This window comes from Fukomys damarensis, unplaced genomic scaffold, assembly GCF_012274545.1.
Source record: "Fukomys damarensis isolate Sample0158 unplaced genomic scaffold, DMR_v1.0_HiC HiC_scaffold_33, whole genome shotgun sequence".
In the NCBI taxonomy this organism is placed as follows: domain Eukaryota; kingdom Metazoa; phylum Chordata; class Mammalia; order Rodentia; family Bathyergidae; genus Fukomys; species Fukomys damarensis.
In genome coordinates, this window is record NW_022900945.1 from 4,851,704 (window position 1) to 4,864,427 (window position 12,724).

Genomic DNA, 12,724 nt, shown 5'->3' on the forward strand with positions numbered 1-12,724 from the left:
GGCGTTCAAGGCCCCCAGCCCCGCCCCAGGGAGGCGTCCAGCCAGGCCCCTGCCGGAATCAGGCTCCACTTCAGAAATTTCCCAGGAAAACGGTCGCTGCGCCTCTGAAAGCGCCCTGGGCCACAAGTGGCCCCGGGCCAGGCGACTGCAGCGGAACCGCGGAGCTCCCCACAGCACCACCGCCCCGCTGCCGGGAGATTGGGGTTTCCGGAGCTCAGGACTTGGCCGACACCCAGGAATTAATTGGATTCGGTTGCTCTTTTCTGGGTGGATTTGGGGTTGGGTTAGACAGAGGAGTAACTCTTACTTCCAGGGCCTCACACTATTCATAAGTCATTCAACAAACTGCCTTGAGCAGTTCGGGGTCAGCATGGTGCTGAAGGTGATGGGGGTCACCCAAGCCCGCGGAATTGCTCTGGAGAAACTCCAGGGAGAGCAAGGAAAGTGGAAGAACCGGAATCTCAGTAGTGGGGGCACTTCCGGCGGCCGGGATCTGAAACTCCCACAGCTGTCAGTCACGGGGCTGGGTCTGGACTATGGGACGGTGGCCTTTGCTTTTGTACGTCTGTTCTCTATTTCATTTCTCCACGGTCCATTCTGAATTGACCTTGCGTGAAAGTCGTGGCCTACAAGCAGCTGAAAATAAGACATGGGTGGCCCGTGTCCTGTCTGCGGATCCTGGGTTCGGAACCTTCACGTCCAGCCAGTAGCAGGTGGAAAATAATGTTGAAAAAAGTAAGCTTGTACTGAACAAATACAGGTGCTTTCCTGTCATTCTCCCGTCTGTAACAGTGCTGCAGCTGCAGGGAAAGTGCGCCACGTGGGGAGCTGCGAGGGCACCGAGAGGCAGAGCAGCCGGGCGGGCAGAGCGATCGTCCGGGCACCAGAGGACTCAGCTCCGGGCGGGGAGCCCAGCCTGGCCGGAGAACAGGAGCTGATCTTTAAGCAGGACTTCCTGCGGGCAGGTGCTGCCGCAGGCGCTGAAGCCTCCCGGTCTCGGGCACCCCAGGGCGCCTGCGGAAGGCACAGGCCGGACAGCCCAGCACTCGGGTCCTTTCGTGCTGCACCCGCACCGCGGGTCTCGTCACCTCTTCGGTGCTGGACTCCTTCTCCTGCCTCCCGTCGTCGTTTTGGGGGGATTCACTGTGGTCCCTTCTCACAACCCTTCCCTGGTGTCTCTGACTCCACACTCGCGTCCAGGATTCCGTCGCTGGGCCTTGGGCTCCCGGGTCCTTCTCCGGGTTTGGGGCACCCGGCTCCAGGTGTGCTCGCGGCCTGTCACACCTGCGTGGCATGGAGGGCCACCTGCAGGTGCGGGGTGAGGGCAGCCGGAAGGGCCTGACACTGAGGGTCCCCTCCCTCACGCCAGCCTTTGGCCGGGGACCTCGCTCGGCTCCCGCTCCGCTGTCCACAGAGCTCCTTGCACTGCTGGGCCCAGATCCTCCCTTTCTCCACCACCTTTGTGTGATGTGTCATCCTCTGCAGTTGTACTTCCGGTTTCCCTGTCGGTCCTTCCTGGGGCTGTGTCCTGGCCGGACCTGCAGCGGGATCTGTGAGGCCGAGGCGGAGTGAGAAGAGAACTGGCCCTCAGTTATTCAAGACTTTCTAAGCGGCGCGCCCGAGTGCTCAGCCGAGCCGGTGCTGGGTAGCCCTGCACAGTGTGTGCCGCCCGCCGCGGGCCGAGTGTCTCAGGGCAACTTCTCTTGGGCCCTCCGCTCAGGCCTGCTTCTCGAGAATCCTGAGGTAACACAGCGGGCACTAAAGGGGAAGCCACGCGTGTGACACGGTGGGACCACGCCCCGTGCTTGCAGGGCCACCTCGGAGGGTGCTGTGCTGAGCGGCGTGGGAAGGGCTGCAGCCACAGGAGGAGGCAGGGCCACCGCGGCTGGCTGGGCTGACGCAGGTGATGGGTCAGTAAGCGGGTTTCCGTCCCGATTCCGACGCTGGGTGACTTGGACGCAGTGGGAGTTTGGCCCTGCTGCCCCTTCGGAGAAGGACGGGTGGAAGAGAGGCCGCCCTGGAGGCGGGGTTGGCCCGGGGGAGCTAACAGCACGCTGCAGGCCGGTCGGTGGGTCACTCCAGGAAGTTGCCTGGGGCCATGACGGTCAGGACAGGGACTCACAGCTGGACACCGGTGGGCCCCGCGTGGCCGTCCTCGGAGCCCTGGGACACCTATGTGGTGTACTTTCCCTTCCTGATGCCATGAGCCTATTTATTTCCTAGTTTTCTTCCTCCAGATTTCTTCTTAAAAATGTTTCTTCTTTTTTCTGTTCTTGCTCTATATTTCCAACCCTTCCTCCCTTGGGGGCACTTGAAACAAACACGTTAACAAATGAAAGTGGTGTCACTGGCAGAGAGTGTGGATTTCTGCCTCTGGAAGTGAATCCTGGCTTTGCCACCAACAAGCTATGTGGGCGAGTGGTAGTTGCCCTCCGGTCTCTGCTTGTCTTCATATAAAAGGATTAGAAGACAAAGGCTCTGGAGCCCCAATTCTGTGGCAGAGACATGGTGCAGGAGCTGCCTTCTCTGCCACACAGCCCCTCATGAAGCAAGCAGCCAGGAACAACGGTTTTACAACTCCAGTCTGCAGATCTTGGAGAGCGGTGTAATTCCTGTGTGAACTTTTATCCCATGTTCCATGGCAACACCCAACGAAAGCATGAATCAGAAGCAGAGCAGGGGGCCAGGGAAGTAGCCCAGTGGTTCCGCCGCCTGCCTCACAAGTGCAAAGACCCAAGTTCAATCCACAGTTCGGGAAGCAATGTGAAAAGATGAGGTGTTCAGCCGCACCTGGGTGACAGGCGTCCACACCCGGGACACCTCGCCCTGGGAGTTGTGGGGCTCAGTCTCTTCCTGAGTCGGCTGCCGGCATTTCTCAAACTGGTTTTTCTGCTCCCTCCGAGCTGCCATCCTCCCATGTAGCAGGGAGGCCTGGAGATCCCCGGGAGCCTGTCTGGGCGCGCAGGGCCCATGCCCAATCACAGGTGGCTTCAACCCACTGGGTCCCGAGTGCTGGGCGGGCATGCGAAGCATGGATCCTCACCCAGGATGGGTATCGTCCAGTTGTCACTTCGTGTGTGGTACAGAACAATGACGCTCACCTGGGGGTCCACGTGAGTTCTCTGCTTTATTCCTGAGAAGTCGGACCCGGGGCTCCAGAGGCACTGAGCTTCTGTCCCCCTTGGAAGTGGAGACGCTGCGGGCCTGAGAGAAAGGAGGTCTGGGTCCTCAGGAAGACGGAGCCACCAGCCTCCGCACCTGTGCAGGAAGACAGACATCTGAACACAACAGGAGAGGTGCCCTGAGGTGTCTGGAACGTGGGAAGGTTACAGAATAGTACCTATAGTTTCCCACTTAGGGTTTAAGAAGCTTGCACACATACATTTCTTTGTATCTGCAATGTTTGGCAAAATAATAACAATGACTTTCTTGAGGTGGTGAAACTTCAGGTACCCTAACTTTTTATACCATTAGTTTATTTATTTATTTAACAGTGAATGTGTAGCTTCTCTATGAAATCATCTGTATTTTTAATGTTATAAGTGTATATTTTTGAATATTATACAACGAAGCAAAAGGGCATTGTGTAGACCAGGAGTTGGTGAAGGATGGCCACAAAACCGTTTTAAATAAAGTTTTATTGGAACACAACCACACCCATTCATCCAGCTGTGAGCTATGAGCACTTTTGCTCTGCAATAATAAAATAAAATGAAATAGCTGTGACAGGTTGCCTAGCCTAAAATATTTATTAGTTTCTCTAGAGAAACTCTGGTGTGGAAATTGGACTAGAAAACTTTCACTGTGGGAAATTGCAACTGATATTTTACCTGTTCTTCAGATTTCAGTGTACCTGAATTTTTATTTTTTAAAAACAATTTTGTCCGTATTCTTTGAAGCACCTTTCAGCTCCGAGGTGTGATTATAATAAGGGACTGAAGTGACACTCCTAGGATTTGGATTAAGCCCTAAGTTTATGGACCCCTCTCCCCATCTTGCTACCTCTTTCCCGTTCTCCTACTTAGCTGCCATGGCACTCGAGAGAGGACCAGGGGGAGGCGTGCGGCTCCCCTCTCTTCCTGGCTTGTGTGTCCGGGGCGGAGTGACTGGGGAAGTCTGGACACAGTGGTGCTGGGACCAGGGGCCTGGAAGGGAGGTCAGGCTGGAGCGTCAGAGCTCCCACATGTGCCAGGGAAGCCGATGCCAGCCTGGGCGGGGCTGAGCCTGTGCTCGTTCCCAGAGCTCAGCCCAAGGAGCCGGCTTTGGGCGCTGGTGGGAACCGCACTCAGTTGACTAAATGTCTCGCCGGAACAGCTCTTCTGTGTGCGCCCAGCGAGACTCTTCCCAAAGGAAAGACAGATCCTGCCCTGCGGGGTTGGGACGGGGGAGCTTACCCAGGCACCCCATCATGGCCGCGCCTCCCCTCAGCTGCGGATGGAAACCACCAGGCTCCAACTCCATCCCCAGACGTGAGTGCGTGGGAGACTCGCAGACAATACACCTCCAGTGATATTTTCTTTGTATGTCCCAGTAGTCCACCATATTTTAGAGTCCTGGAATCCTGGATCGTTGTTGATGCTATTCAGTTATCTCAGATATTTTTAAAAAATAAAACTTGGGATCCTTTCTCTTCTGTGGGTCATTTCTGCCTGAGGCGACTACGAGTCCGAAATGCATCCAGACTCTGAAGGCACTAAGGGTCGTTTGGGTGCACAGTGTCCCGGCCCCTGGCTCCTCCTGCTCCGGCCTCCACAGCTGTCCTCTTCCGCTTTCCGGGCTTCTGAGGGAGGCCGTGCATCCTCCAGGACTTAGTCACCGCTGGCTCTGGTACCAGTCGGCCCAGCGTCTCCTTACAGAGGCTTGGTGGACTCTCCTGGATATTTTTGTATTCCTATAAATAACTCTGAACTTTATTCTGGAATAAACTTAATTGGAACCGGATTAATCCTTTCAGGTCTGGTTTTTCTTTGGCAGGACTGCAGTAGCTGTCACTCGAGGGCCAGTTTCCCTCCAGGGCAGCGAGACCTGGAGACCTTGCGTGGGGCCCACAAGGCCCGAGGTTTCCAGCCTGGCTGGCGAGGTGGCCCCGGGCCGTCCTCGGGTGGGAGTCACTGCTGCCTGAGTCCCGGGTCTCTTTCCAGTACACACCTGCCTCGTTCGCCGTCCCCCTGAATTCTAGCTGTTTTGACCTCTGCTTTGGGCTCCATCTCCTCAAGCCCCCCGGCTCCTCCCAGCCCCTTCTACTCGGCCTGGAAACTCCCCCAGGGGCTGCTGGGCCGCTCATCTCATCTGCTGTCCATCTTCTGTTCTCTCCTTGGTATTTCGCGAAGTATTATTTCACACACTTTACCTGGCCAAGGTGCTTTCCGTGGGAGGGGACCAGTTCCTTCCCCACCTGTGCAGAGAGCGCAAGCACTCCTGCCGCCGCTCCACTCCCCAGGACCCAGCACAGCTGCCGCTGTCCTCTGTCAGGCTGCAGGGTGCAGAGGACTCTGTCTGTCCGAGTACGGAATGAACAAAGGAGCGACTGAAAGCAGGTCCAGATCACGGGAGGCCTCGAATGCCGAGCAAAGAGATGAAGCAGGTTTTGCCAAGAGCGGAAGTTCCTGTTCTGAAGCCAGAAGGACCCGGTCGAGCTCTGCCCTGGGCAGGGTGAAGACCTGGAGGGCTGGTTCCACCCCGTGGCGCTGCCCGAGAGCCACTCTGTCTGCAAATCTGCCAACGTGCGTGGCAGGGGAGGCCACGTTGTAGAATCGACGTGGAACCCAGGAACAATTACGTCTCCCGGCCGACTCCCCACCCCGGCCTCTCCTCTTGGACCGCGGCCTCGGTGATACACCGGCTCCCCCTTCCCCAAAGACAGACGTGGGCAGCCACCCAGCAGCACCGTCTGGATATATGCATTCGTATTAGTGCCCATTTGCCACCCACAGTGGCCACATCCGCCTGGGAATTTGCACCTGTCCTTGCTCTATCTGGATTCTTTTTACCAATCCTCTCTCCTCCCTTCAACCCTTCTCCTCCCCATTTGCACAAGCCTTTATTCCACTTTGTCTGTTTTCTTTTTTTAACCCTTTCCCCTTCTTCCTCTTCCCTGTACTCGCTCCCATGTTCTCTTTCTAGTGGAACATGTTTAAGCTGTTTAGTTATTGTCCTAAAGGTGGACATAAAAAAAAAAAAGAGCAGTGTTCTTACAATCCTCACTTTCTGACCTTCTCCACTGGTCTTTCTGGCTCAAGTCTCAGAAAGAGCCCGCCAGTTAGGAAACATGTTAGAAATCCCACCGGATTTATTTTTTGGCCCCTGTTAGTACAGTGTCTCAGGTACACAACTTTCAAATAGAGACACACCTCAGGAGTATGTGCTCACAGCGCTTTCCGATCCAGAGGTAATAAAAGCTGCTTCTGGGTCGCAGACCTTTTCTCCCATCCCTCTCAGAGAGGACGGCTAGCTTTCCACAAGCCACCTCTCAGCGCAGCCCTTTCTTCTCCAAAGTCTCCAAGCCTTCTGAGGTTTTAGAGAAAGAAAACCAGGTTTACAGCAAGCTCATGCTGGAAGGGACGTCGTTTTTGTACACGGACACAGCCTTCAGTCCACAACTGTTCATGCCCCCGAGCTTGGGCGGCTGGTCCGGCTTTAGAGTCCGGAGGACACCGGGGCTCCTTCCGAGGAGGCATGAAGACTTTCGGTCCTCAGGGGGGCTGAGGGCTGTGCTTATCGTCCGAACTGCGGGCCCAGAGTGAGAAGCACGAGGCTCTGTCAGTACGTGGGCTGGTGGAAGTGCTGAAGGCCTGACGGAAGGAACGAACTTCCACAGCTGAGCAGGAACCAAGTAGCTCCTGTGTGCGTGTGCCTGCGTGTGTGTGCACGTGTGGTGGGTGTGAGGTGCTGGGCACTGGAGGAAGAAAACACTCCGGACCTGGGACTTGTAGTCGCTCCTCCCCACTGACCCAAGCAGCCCCGAAGTGAGTGGCCAAGCTGAGTCCAGTGCAGGTTCGCTCCTGAGGGGAGAAGACGGCCATGGAAGCTGTGAGGTGGGGTCAGCACACCTGGCGTGAGCTCCTAGATCCGGCTGTGCCCGCAGCAGCACCTCGGCCGGTAGTTGTGTAAATGAGCACAGCCGGGCTCCTGTCCTCTGCGGCAGGGGGAGTTGTGAATACTGCAGTGGCTCTCACACTCTTTCTCTCTCTCTCTCTCAATTCAGATGCAGAAGCTTCCACTGATCACATTTGTCAGTTGGTGTCATGTGCTTGTTGTAGATCTGCAGGAAGTCCGTCTACATGATTGATTCTTTTCATTCATCCACTTTTCATCCTGGGCCTGCCCCATGCCCTTCCTGTTCCTTATTCCAGCTCCACATGTATCTTTTATTTTGCTTATGCATTTACAACACATACACATGTTCACCATCTTTCTCCAGCCCTCCATCCCTTGAGGTGGGCAGGTACTGAGCTATGGCCAGACAGGAGTAAACAGATAACAATAATGTACTTATATATACTTTAAAACCCGGAAGAAAGGAGTTTTAATATTTTTTTAACGTAAATAAGTGATAAATGTTTGAAAGATATCTTTGCAAAGGGTGATCGAAACATATGGCGAATGTTTAAATGAAGCAGACTTATTGCAGTAATAGGTACATTGCCAAAAACTACAGGATCAGTGTCAGCACCGCGAGGGGGAATATTTTGAAGAGGATTAATGGTAATATGCCTTTTACTGCAACAACTTCTTCAAATATTCACTGTGTTTTCGATCACCTCATTGATCCAGTCCTTTACAGCAATTTCTATGAAATAAGAACATGACATGTGGTCATTTGCCTTATTCACCAGACCTGGCACCATGTGACTTCCGGTTCTTCCAAAGTCAGGACGACCGCGAGAGGGAAGCATTTTGAGTGGGTTCAGGACGAAGAGGCAGCCGGGACAGCTCAGCTACAGACCCTCAAGAGAGAGGACTCCGGAGCTGCTGCAGGAAGCGGCCAGGACGGGGGAGGGGAGGATGCATGTGCAAAGCAAGGGTGGGATTGTGAGGGCACTCATGGCCATGTGGCTTTTACTTGATACATTTTAAGACAATTGGACATTGCGACCAGACCTCATAGCAGGGTGGAGAGTTGGCCATGTCATGCGTACAAACCCCTTCCCTGGGCTCTGGGGGTCTCTTCTTTGGAGTAGTCCGGCACCCTGAAAGGGATCAGATGCTCAGGTCCCATTGTGGGGACTGAGGCTGGGTTGCAGGTCTTGCAGGAGCCTGGGAGCCTCACTGTGGCTTTTGGTTTCTGTTCTCAGTCTGGGCACTCACCGAATATCCCTGTTTCTAGCACAGAGCCGTGTATGCAGCCGCAGCTTGAGTTCACACCATGCTCTGTGGTGCTTAACGATTCATTCAGCAACCTCCACCAGGTGTCCTCTCAGTACTGTGTCCCGGGCACAGGTGCGGAGCTTGGGGACCTGACGATCATCACAGCAGCTGAAAACCTCTGCCCTCTGGAGCTGAGTGCGTGTGCCTCCACACACACCAGTGGGGTCTGCGACAGAACTGGCAGGCATCTGAAGTCCCCCAGCACCCCACAGAGACTCCCCCAAGGCCCCTGTTTTCGCCCTGGCCTTGGTATCCCGAGTGGGGTGTGCACCAGCCCTCACCTGTGGCTGCCTGTCCCAACTCCGTCTCCCCAGTTTGCTGGATGGGGTATGGGAGGGGTGGGGGGCCCTGTGCTCCGCCTCCTCGATCTAATCCAGGACAGCAGCACCAGGCTGGGGTTGGGTGGTGTCAGCTTCTGCCTCTGACACCACGCTTGTGGGCTGTGGAGCACGGGGCCAGAATTCGATCTCAGGCCATGGGCTCACCGTGGGGGTCCTTCTGCACCCTTGCCCTCTCCCCCTAGTACGTGTCTCATCTAATGTTCTCCTTCAAACCACATCTTCTTTTTTCTTTTACTTCCATTGACCTTTGTGTTTTCCTCTTCTCTGATATCAAGAAAAGAGGATATTTGGGGTTAAATTCTTAGCTGATACACACACACACACACACACACACACACACACACACACACACACCGTAATTTATACAAGTGTTTAAAACAAAGTGTCAGAATGAAATAGTAGGCCAGCTGGGCAGTAATAGTTGTTAAGCCATGTGCAGGTTGCAGCTCTAGGAACCTTCTACACATTTTACAAAATCTCCACGCCAGCCCTGAGAGGTAGGGATTTCCTCCACGTATAGATACCTGGTCTGCTGAGGCATTTACTCAATGCTAACCCGGGAGAGGGAAACTTGCCCACAGTCTCAAAGCAAACGAGTGCATTTAGAAAATAGAATCTTCGAAAATCGAATCCCTAGGACCTGTGAGGGCTTAGGCTTTGGGGAGCCACCTGCATTCGTGAACTCTGTCTGGACCATTTACCAGGAGAGTCTCCTGTATTCCTTTTTAAGCCTCTGAAGTGTGGCTCAGGCCGTGAACCTCCTCACTCCCTGCTGCTTAATGAAGGGCCGGTGCCAAGGAGAAGGCCAGGGGCAGCCGAGTGCACCGACTGGTGGGGTCAGATGAGGGCGGCCAGGAGCCACCTGCAGGCTCGGGTGGGGGGAGCTGGGTCTGGACCCTCCCGGCCTACGTGGCAATTCCTGGCCAGATGTGGCAGGGACAGTGGCAGGGCTGCCGGCATCACCCAAGTGGCTTCGGCCCAGCAAGCTGGACACAAAGCTTCTGGATGGCAGCGCCTGCCCAGCGCCAGTCCCTGGGCACAGGGAGGGAGCAGCAGGATGACGCGGGCAGAGCGGGCAGCCCTCACCAAGGGGTCTGTGGGACCACGGTCACAGAGCCACATCTGTGGCCTGGACGCTGGGCCAAGAGGCCTCCTGCCTGGGTTGACTCAGAAACATGGGGACTGAAAATAGCTTCCTTCTCAACAGTTCTACCTGGTGGAGATTAAAGTGCCGACTTTTTTTTTTTTTTGGTACTGGGATCGAACTCTGGACCTTGCGCCTGTGAGGTAGGTGGTGACACCACTGAGCTACATCCCCAGCCCATCACTTATAGCTGGTTCTGTATTCTAAAGTCAAGGCCATTTCGTACGCTCACCCACAGTAATACACGTATTGAATTTTAAATATGATTTATGATGTACTTCAATATTTTTTCTTTTGCTCTTTTCCGGCTGTAACCATGGAGGCTGTTGAAGAGAAGAAGGTTCCGGCTGTGCCAGAAACTCTTAAGAAAAAGTGAAGATGTTTCGCAGAGCTGAAGGTAAGTGCCTGAGAAGGAAGTATGCCCCCAAAATGCTTCAAACCGGGCGTTTTGGCGCACGCCTGTAATCCCAGCACTCGGGAGGCTGAGGCAGGAGCATCGCTGTGAGTTGGAGACCAGCCTGGGCTACATAGTGGGTTCCAGGTCAGTCTTAAGTATACAGTGAGACCCTTCTAAAAAAAAAAAAACAAAAAAAACCCAAAACAAAACAAAAAAAACTTCGAAAGGCAAGGAGGAAGCTCATCTATGAAAAAGCCAGGCGCTATCATAAGGAGCATAGACAGACGTACAGACGTACAGTCCTGAGATTCGCATGGCTAGGATGGTAAGAAAAGCAGGCAACTACTATGAGCCTGCAGATCCCAAACTGGCATTTGTCATCCAGATCAGGGGTGGCAGTGGTGCGAGCCCAGCAGTCTGCAAGGTGTTGCAGACTCTTCGCTTGGGCCAAATCTTCAGTGGTACCTCTGTTAGGCTTAACAAGGCTTCTGTTAATGTGCTGAGAGTTGTGGATCCATATATCACAGGGGGTACCTGGACCTGAAGTCAGTAAATGCACTAACAGGCAAGCGTGGCTACGGCAAAATCAGTAAGAAGCCAATGGCCTTGACCAGTAATAGACTGACTGCTCGATCCCTTGGTAAATACGGCATCACTTGCACGGAGGATCTCATTCATGACATCCCCACTGTTGGAAAATGCTTCAAAGAGGCAAATAACTTCCTGTGGCCCTTCAAACGGTCTTCTCCACAAGGTGGCATGAAGGAAAAGCCCACCCGTTTTGTGGAAGGTGGAGACGCTGGAGCTAGGGAAGACCAGATCAACAGGCTTATTGGAAGGAGGTGGTGACCATGGTGTTTTTATGATTTGGTCAGTTAACAAAAAGTATCTGCTTATTATAAAGGATATTTTTCTTTTGTTTCATCTTTTAAATAAATCCCGGCTTTTACCCACTGGATCGGTAGGATCTTGAGTTGCTAATGGATTGAGGACCCTGAACTTGGAAAACACTGGTCTAGGAGGTTTGTTCACGCAATCTTAGTTGTTCAGTTTTTTAAGAATTTATTTCAAAATAGAGCCTTGCTCTGTAGTCCAGGCTGACCTCAAACTCGTGGCGACCCTCCTGCCTCAGCCTCCTGAATGCTGGAATTACAGGCGTGCACCCCCATGCCTGGCTTACACCAACTTAGTTTGTAGGATACTTCTTTGGTTAGACACAAAGCAAGAATCAGGGTCTGGCTTGGGAGGAGTGGCTGAGACAAGGGCATACAGTTTGGAAAAATGGCAAAAATAATAAAATGTAGAGGATATTCTCATCGGGTGCAGACGAGTCTGCAGTCAGCCTGTGTTTATTCTGCAGCTGTGGTGGGCAGGTGAAGGCAAAGCTTCTGTTTCTTCCTTGCACCCCAGGAAGCAGTGCCGCCTGAGCTCTGGGGACCCGCATCTTGTAGAGTCGGCTGGCCGAGGTGCCTGGTGCGTCAGCCACAGACCCAGCGGGTATTCATCACACACACCCTGTGAGCCAGGAGAGGCCACCACGCTGGGGACCACAGAGGGTGTGGTTGCTGCCACTGCCAACCTGGGAGCCGGACACTGGCCTAGCAAGAGGAGAGGCGTGGAGTGACGGAAACACTTAGGCGAGAGAAGAGACACTGCCAAGGCCTCCTTCTCCCTTAACAAATGCAGCCGATTTCCGCACGAAGCAGAACTCAGACTCACGAGGAGAGAGCACCCAAAGGTGCACGCTGGGGCCCACCGACTTCGGGAGCCCCCGGCAGAGAGCAGACAGAGGGCAAGGCCCACGGCTGGAGCTGCCCCCAGGAGACGAGGCACAATTTATTCTTTACTGGGAATTCCAGTAAGATTACAATTTTACACTTATGTAGCCTTAAGAAACGACATGGGAAGGTGTCCTGGGCTCTTGCCTCTGTTTCCCCTGCTGGTGACATTTTGCAGAACTATCTCACGGGGGCAGGACAGCACTGCCTGAGACTGAAAGCGGAACATCCGTCAAAAGAGCCTAGCGCTGGCCTCTCACAGCCTCCCGCTCTGCGTCCGGGGCCGGGAAGCAGCTGTTCACTCTGCAGCTGTGTCGGTACAGGACCTGGTACACAGACGGAATCATAATGACGTCACTTTCAGGGGCTGCGGTTTCCCCACGCAGAGTAATTCTCTGGAGACCCGTGCAGCTCGTACCAGCAGTTCATTCCGTTTGCACTCTCAGGAGCATCTGTGGTGTGGATGCACTAGGGTGTGAACAGTCACCTATGGAGAGCGATGCAGACCATTTGTGTTTTCTGACGGCTATCATTAAGCTGCTATAAACACTTGTGTACATTTTGTTTTGTTCTTATTAGGGCCTGAACCCAGTGCCTCTTGCATGCTAGTGGCTACAGCCTCAGTCCCTTTTTTTTGGTGTCAGGGTCAGTTGCCCAGGCTGTCCTAGAACTGCAATCCTCCTGCCTCAGCCTCCTG

The 12,724-nt window shown here is 54.0% G+C and overlaps 1 pseudogene; it reads left to right on the forward strand.

Annotated features, from left to right (window-relative positions):
* The first annotated feature begins 10,168 nt into the window (after positions 1-10,168).
* LOC109117443 lies at positions 10,169-11,274 on the forward strand (annotated as a pseudogene).
* Positions 11,275-12,724: the final 1,450 nt, after the last annotated feature.